This window comes from Glycine soja, chromosome 18 (assembly GCF_004193775.1).
Source record: "Glycine soja cultivar W05 chromosome 18, ASM419377v2, whole genome shotgun sequence".
In the NCBI taxonomy this organism is placed as follows: domain Eukaryota; kingdom Viridiplantae; phylum Streptophyta; class Magnoliopsida; order Fabales; family Fabaceae; genus Glycine; species Glycine soja.
The window spans coordinates 40,162,072-40,169,868 of record NC_041019.1 but is presented as its reverse complement, the minus strand read 5'-3'; positions in this window follow the sequence as shown (position 1 = coordinate 40,169,868).

Below are 7,797 nucleotides of genomic sequence, written 5' to 3'. Positions count from 1 at the left end.
AAATTCCCAACCGTAGTATCACAATGCCATAAACGGGATGCTTGAGTGCCCACCTGGCTGTAGCCATGACTAATTTTGCACGTTGATTTCAAATCATCATTGTCACGCGTGCCTTATGGAATAATATGGAAGTTCGGCCCGAAATCGACACCTTGACACCCAAATTTGTTTTGCCCCAGATATCAAGATTGGGTTCCCATGATAAAAGACCTCATTGAAACACAACCTTAGACCTTTTCGAACCTTGGCCTATAAAAAAGAATCCTCATCCTTTCCCCCGAAGCAAAGGACAGCGGAATCTCCTTAAGGGAGAGCAAATAGAATGCTAAAACCCGATTTCCCAAAGAAAGGAAAGGAGGAAGTGGGAAGAAAAGGAAGAATGAAAAGAAAAGAAAGATAAAAAAGGAAGAAAAAGAAGGATTCCCGATCGAAGATCGAAAGGAAGTGAAAATGGAAAAGATCGGAGGAAAATAGAGTAATTCTCGATCAATGAAAGAAAGGGAATGGAAAATCTTCAGACCAGATAAATTTTCGGCAAAATAAGTGACTGTCGGCAAAGGAAAACCCATTTTTGGTGTCTCTTCCTTTCGAATTGCCATTCAAAGTCATTTTCGACTGGCGATATCCCACCCCACATGAACAAAGAGGAAAAGACCGAAACACCCAACTTCCTCTCCAAAAAACACTACCCTCGAGAAAATCCTATTGGTCCGTGATCGTACGTTTGATCTTTGATTCGATAGGAAATCGTGTGCAAAATAAAGTCATGGTGCAGTTATGGTTTGGGAATAGGATGAAACACTTTCCTGTGTGAGTTTTATACACTATGAGTGATTTATTTTCAGCTTAGCCCGATGTTTCCCCCGCATGGTCATTTAAAAGCTAAATGTTGACGTCCTGCCCTTCATTTTCGGTTACAAGGAATATTACCCTTGGCACAAGTATATTGTTTCTCTAAGATATGTTGCTCTCGCGAATGATTTATTTTTCTTTGCAAAAAGCATGTCCACTTTTATTCAGAGCCCCATGAATTCATTGCCTAGCGCTATTCATGTGTCCTCCACCATCGAGTCTGGAGCCTTGCGAATTTATTGCCTAGCGCTGTTCGCCAATTCTCCATTCACCACTTTTTTCGGAGCCCCATGAATTTATTGCCTAGCGCTGTTCATGCATCCTCCACCAACGAGTCTGGAGCCCCGCGAATTTATTGTCTAGAGCTGTTCTCCAATTCTCCATTCTCCACTTTTTTCGGAGCCCCATGAATTCATTGCCTAGCGCTGTTTATGTGTCCTCCACCAACGAGTCTGGAGCCCCGCGAATTGATTGCCTAGCGCTGTTCGCCAATTCTCCATTCTCCAATCTTATTCGGAAACCCATGAATTCATTGCCTAGCGCTGTTCATGTGTCCTCCGTTATCAAGCGCAGAGCCTCCGGTGACTGGGAAATATGTTTTGTTGTTATTTTCCCGATCGGTTCCTTCGCCAAATATGTGTATATTATGTTATCGGTGTTTTTGTTGTTTGTGTTTGTTTTGTGTTGTGCAGAGAAAGAAGAAGGAGAGACGAGAGTCGTTATAGACTAATCACGGAAAGGGCAGGACGAACGAAATCAGTGTCTTATCTTTGCTTTCCTCTTATCTCCGATAAGAGGTAAGTAAAGAGGGGCAATTGTCATACCCTAATTTCGTCCGGGGATTATTATTTGATGATATGAAACCTTTGATTGGCCGCTTTGAGATACTTGGCACCCTTTGTTGCACAATATGTGAAGTCCCGAGACGTGCCGGAAATCAAAAGGAAGCAGGCTTACGCGATCCGTGAAATTCCGTAATGTGACGGAAATCAAAAAGAGGTGTTTTTGCGCAATCCGTGAGTTTTCGTAACTTCTTCGAAAGCTAAAAAAGAGTAAATACATAATCCGTAAGGATTCGTAACCTTGTGGAAGGAAAATAAGTATCGTTACGAAATTCGTAAAGTTTCGTAACGTTACGGAAAAAAAATTACCAAAAAAAGTAAAAGGGGGTGCATTTAGTAAAAAGGGGGTACAAATAGCAATCAGGCCCACTTGGGCCTTCCTGTTTCTTCCTCCAGAAGGCGGTTGCTTCTGGAGGAAGCAACCTTGCTCGCCTGGGCGAGCTGGGTGGCAAGCTCCTCCCCTATTTTGCTATAAATAGGGGAAGGAGTGAAGAAGAAAAGGGGTCAGCCTTCTTGGCACTTCTTATTCTCTCGAAATTGCTGAGGAAAATTGTTTCCGTGAAAAAAATCCAAGCTGAGGCGCTTCCGTAACGTTTCCATGAGTAATTACGCGAAGATTTTCAACCGTTCTTCGACATTCATCATTCGTTCTTCGTTTTCTTTAGTCTTCAACTGGTAAGTACCTCAAACCGAGCTTTTCAATTTATTCTGTACCCGTGGTTGTCCCCATTTGTTTCATGTATTTTTATTCTCGTTTTCATTCGCTTTCTATACCCCATTTTGACGTGCTTCAGTCATTTATTTAAGTCGTTTCTCGCCTAATCTAAAAATAAAATAAATTTCCACCGATCATTTGAATTGTAGTATTCGTTAATTTCTGTTAAAATGAATTCCGACCGTTCGGTCGTGCCGTAACCACGTTGGAAATCAAAAAAGAGGTAAAATAATAATATAATAATAAAAAATATCTTTTAGTAAAATGAAGCGAAAAAAATCAATCGGACATTTTCTCTTTGGGATTTCTCATTCTTAATTGAATTGACTAATAATTAAAGTGAAACTAAGGCTAAAATCAACTCGCCTAGTCAAGCTCGTCCACAAAAAATAGGGTTTGAAAGTTTATCATTTCAGTTTTCCTTACCAAGTTAAATGGATCATTTTTAAGGTCCAACGCCTTAAAATGTTCACCTTTCAAGTAAAAAGAATCACTTGATTCACTCTTAAGAAAGAACTGCGTAGGTCTGATTTCCTCTTCGATGGAGGGTATGTAGGAGCAAAAGCCCCGCTTTTGTCGACCTCAAAAAATAAAAGAAATAAAAGTTAAGGTAATACAATTTCCACAATTCTAAAAAATAGGCTGTTGTCCTTCGAGACAAACGTAAGAGGTGCTAATACCTTCCTCAAACGTAAATACAACTCCCGAACTTAGAATTTTCATTTTGACCGGTTTCCTTCGGTTTTCCCGACGTTTTCCACAAATAAACGTTGGTGGCAACTCCGCGCATCTTTCCTCCTTTGGAAAGCGCACCCGTGAGCCTCGCCTTCGCTCGCCCGCAAAAGGGCACGTTGCGACACCCCCTCGTCCCACAACTTTGTCAAGTCTTCAATCAAGGGATTGAGATAAACATCTATGTCATTTCCTGACTATTTTGGGCTTGATATCATCATAGACAACAACATGTATTTTCACTTCATGCACAACCAAGAAGGCAAATTGTAAATTACTAGCAAAACTGGCCATGAACTGTGTTAAGTGCTTAAAATGCCATCTGGATTCATTCCATCAGTGGCTAATCCAAGCCTAAGATTTCTTGCCTCTTTACCGAAATCCGGATACAAACTATCAATGTTCTTCCACTGGGAGGAATCAGCCGGATGACAAAGCATTCCATCGTAGTTTCTCCCATTTGCATGCCATGTAAGGTCTTTTGTGTCGTCTCCATTAGCAAACAGACGCTTAAATCTTGGAATGATGGGAAGATACCACAACACCTTCGCTAGGGGGCCCTTCTTTGAGTTTTTGTCACTACTACACTCGTCATCATTGTTCACTTTGTACCGTGATACCCCACACCTAGGGCATTTTGTGCATTTCTTGAAACTCACGTCTGTACAGTATGCAATCATTAGGGCAAGCATGAATCTTCTGATACTCCATACCCATTTGACACAATATTTTCTTGGCCTGATAATAACTTTTTGGCAACGTGTTTTCCTCTGGAAACATATTGTGCACTACTTGAAGCAGTGAACTAAAGCTTTTGTCACTCCACCTATATCTGGCCTTCACATTAACCAAACTTAACACCGCTGACAACAACATCAAGGAATTCTTGCACTCTGGATACAAAGGCTTCTTTGAATCAGTTTACAATGTATCATACATAGGGGCATGTGCTTGCTGAAAAGACTCTTGTCCAAGATCATAAATCATATCCTCTAAGCGATCTCTCATTTCTACATCAAATGGTTCAAATTGGGACCCCCTTTGCATGTTTGTCAATTCACCATGTCATATCTACGTTGTATAATTTTTCTTAATCCCATCACACAACAGATGTTCCCGTATGTCGTCCAATATTTGTCATCTCTCGTTCAAACAATTTATACAAGGACAAAAAAACATTTCGTCCCCATCCGATCGACTTCTTTCAGAAGCAAATTGCAGGAACTCTTCCATGCCTTCTTCATATGTAGGGCTCATGTGACTTTCATTCATCCAACTTCGATCCATCTAAATAATAATTCAGTGATACTCACAAAGTTATTCGATGCACAAAAATCTCACTTTTCATTATAGGTGTGGCCCTATCTCATTCAGGAAGACATTTTTTTTATGGTAGCTTCATACGTCAAGGTTAAGTCTATTTTGTTAAATTTGAAAAAATTTCGGTAGCATTTTGTATTGATCTCCAAGTACACGACATGAAAGCGGTGAGATTAATTCCCTGACAATCAAGTATGCACTCAGAGAACAACTAGAAATGCATTGTACCAAAATTTCATCAAATTCAACAAAATAATCTTTACCTTAACGCATGAATCTACCATAAAAATATGAGTCTCCCCAAACTGTCCAAACGGACAATTCAAGATTCAATACAATGATTAATGCAAACTATCTGCAAGAATCATTGTATTCAATCTCAAACGGGAATCTAAGGTTCACTCATGATGAACATAATTTGTATAGCATATATCAATTCTCTTTAATGGCAGTGAGCAAGTAATAAAAACATTGGTACCAAACATCAATATCAACAGTTTACAAAAAACATTTGTACCTGTGATGATGAGCAACACAATCCAAAAATAGAGCAACAATCCAATAAAGAACTCAATGATCACCTACATCAATCATCATTCCCAAAAACATTAGATATAAAAATTCCGCACCTACATCAATCATCAACCATATTGCTAACATGTGACATACAAAAGTTGATTGACAAACTTACCAACAATTCAAGCAACAAACTAGTGTGAAGCTGGGTTAGAGTGGGAGCAAGGAAGTCAAGGCTCAACAAAAAAACCAAGCAAGTCAAGACACCCCAAAAATGCTAGAAACAGTGAAATCAACAACTTATGGATATTATTTGAATTATTGTTCAAAACCAATAACTGAGTTTATAATTTTTTTGTCAGAATCACAAACTCCCAATCTTATGCAATTTGGTAGGGACAAAAAGCATGCGATGCTGATGCATAATCATATAGCTAACTATAAATATCAATTATAACAAAAATAAACTTATTTATTCTTACTAGCTGGATTTTTTATTAATATTCTACGTGTCCATGGCCTACTTATACATGTTCCTTAGATAGCATCATAAGAAATACCCTAAACTCCAAGATGTTTCATCTATCATAATTAAATTAATTAATTGATTGGTAACAAGTCATGCTTTTTCTTAAGAGGCAAAATATAATACATTAGAAATACAGACTAACCACAAGTTTTTTTACAAGCCAAGAAATTTTTTTGTAGTAAAAATGCTAACCTTCACAGTTCATATAAGTTGTATGAAAGGCTAGAGACAAGTATTACCAATGACTAGATGATCAAATCTTTCTATCCACTTGTCAACTTCAGCAAGAACATTGCTTGATATGATTTTCGTGTCCTCTTCCCTAAAATTAATTAGTATCACTAAAATCAACAACCACTTGGTATTTTGAAATGTGTAAACAAAAATATCTAAATTAAGTACATAGAAGTTATTCCTAACACTAAATGATTCTTCCAAAATAGGGTGCTCAATCAACTCGGTCAGTAGCTTTTAATGATAGGAGCAACGTCTTTCTTTTGCACAAAATACGTGGGACAAATCTACACCCTACAAGCCAGGAAAAATAATTTGATAATTTGATTCAACAAGAATAGGTAAAATAACTTCCAAAGAGAGAAAAATAAACTTGAAGGAAGAAGTTTATCGGTGTGTATTATACAATCAGCCAAATTGGTGGAAAATTCAGCACGAGGGAGCAAAGGGTAAATGAAAAAAGAGTTCACATACTATCAATTTTTAAAACTGATATGGCAACAAAATATGAGTTTGCAAAAGTTGGTTTTTTATTTACTTTGTGTATTTTTATTTACTTTGTTCTCACTCACGAAGTTGGTTTTTTAAGAACCATGCTTGTATATGCGAGCGAAATGAAATGGGCTAAAATAAGAAAACGTGAAGTATTGAACATAGGTACGTTACTTTATGTAAACATTTGATCGCCTTATGGAGTGGTTAGATTGTTTTGGTCCCCTTGTACAACTAGAGAGGACGTTTAGTGGGAATTGAGGGGGCTTGTAATTGTCCAAAATTTATCATGGCTGCAATGTGGTCGAAAGGGTCATCATAGCTTCTAATTTATATTCTGAGTTTTTTCCACATTCAGTGGTCTTCCCAAATTATTCAAATTCTGACTTTTTATATGGAAATTTATACTATGCCCTTTATTGCATCTATACAAATTTTTCTTTTAAAGGTAGAGGCCCTACTACTTGGACTTAACCTCAAGTTCTTCCTACACCATAAAATACACCATAAAATACAAAACATATAATTGGTGTTCAAATCTAGTATGTGGATATATGGATATGAAGTGTAGTATTTCATAATTTTTTTTAATTACACAACATCTATTTGTTCAAATCTTCACATCTGCTTATGTGGTAAATACTTGTAATAATTAATAAAAACAAATGGCAAGTAGGGTGTTATTAGGAACACTGTTTTTCAAAAAGAACTACCTACTTTTCTTTCTTGATTTTTCCCTTCCTAGTATTATTTCAGTACATGCATTAGGAATAGTCACCAAATGTGGGATAACTCTTGCTATAATCAATGTTTCCTTTGCACAAGTGAGAATAATTAGTCATTATTTGCTTTCGTGTGTGTTCTCCTTGTTATAGGATACTAAATTAAATGAAGAAAAGAGTACTCCAAAGCCTAGTAATGTACTTGTGAACACTACTACTGAGACAACTAATGCAAAAGTTGAAGATGAATTGTCCTTATCGCTCACATTACCAAATCCTTCACCTCAGAGTTCAGGCAGTGAGATAAGTGAGGCAATCTCATCATGCCCTGGGTTTGGCAACAACTACAAGGACTGCTCTAGTTCGTCCACTCACTCTCAAAGAAAGAATTAATTTGGACCTATCTTTAGCCCTATGTGGCAATTGAATTTCATACTCTTTTTAAAATCAATACGTATAATCCACTTATATGTCAGCTTGGAAATCTAAAGTAACGTGAGTTTCTTTTATTTTTTAAGATATGAGTTTGTGTTTTTCTAAATGTATGAAGTGATTCTAATGTGTTTATTGTTTGTGTGTGTTCTGCTCACAGGAAGTGAATGGCCAATTTTGGATTGCCTAAAGAGGATGAAGATAGCAATTGGCTCCACAAGGGGTCGGGCATATCTCCATGATGGCTGTAAGTATATCTTGCATTTGTGCTACGACATTATCTATTGTTACATACGATACATTAAAGAAAATGATAGGTTCCTTTTCACTAAAAAAATTGATAGGGAAATGATTTTTGCATCTCACAAATGCACATTCCCAAGCAAAAGGGTGGTTGTCTAGCATTGCAAC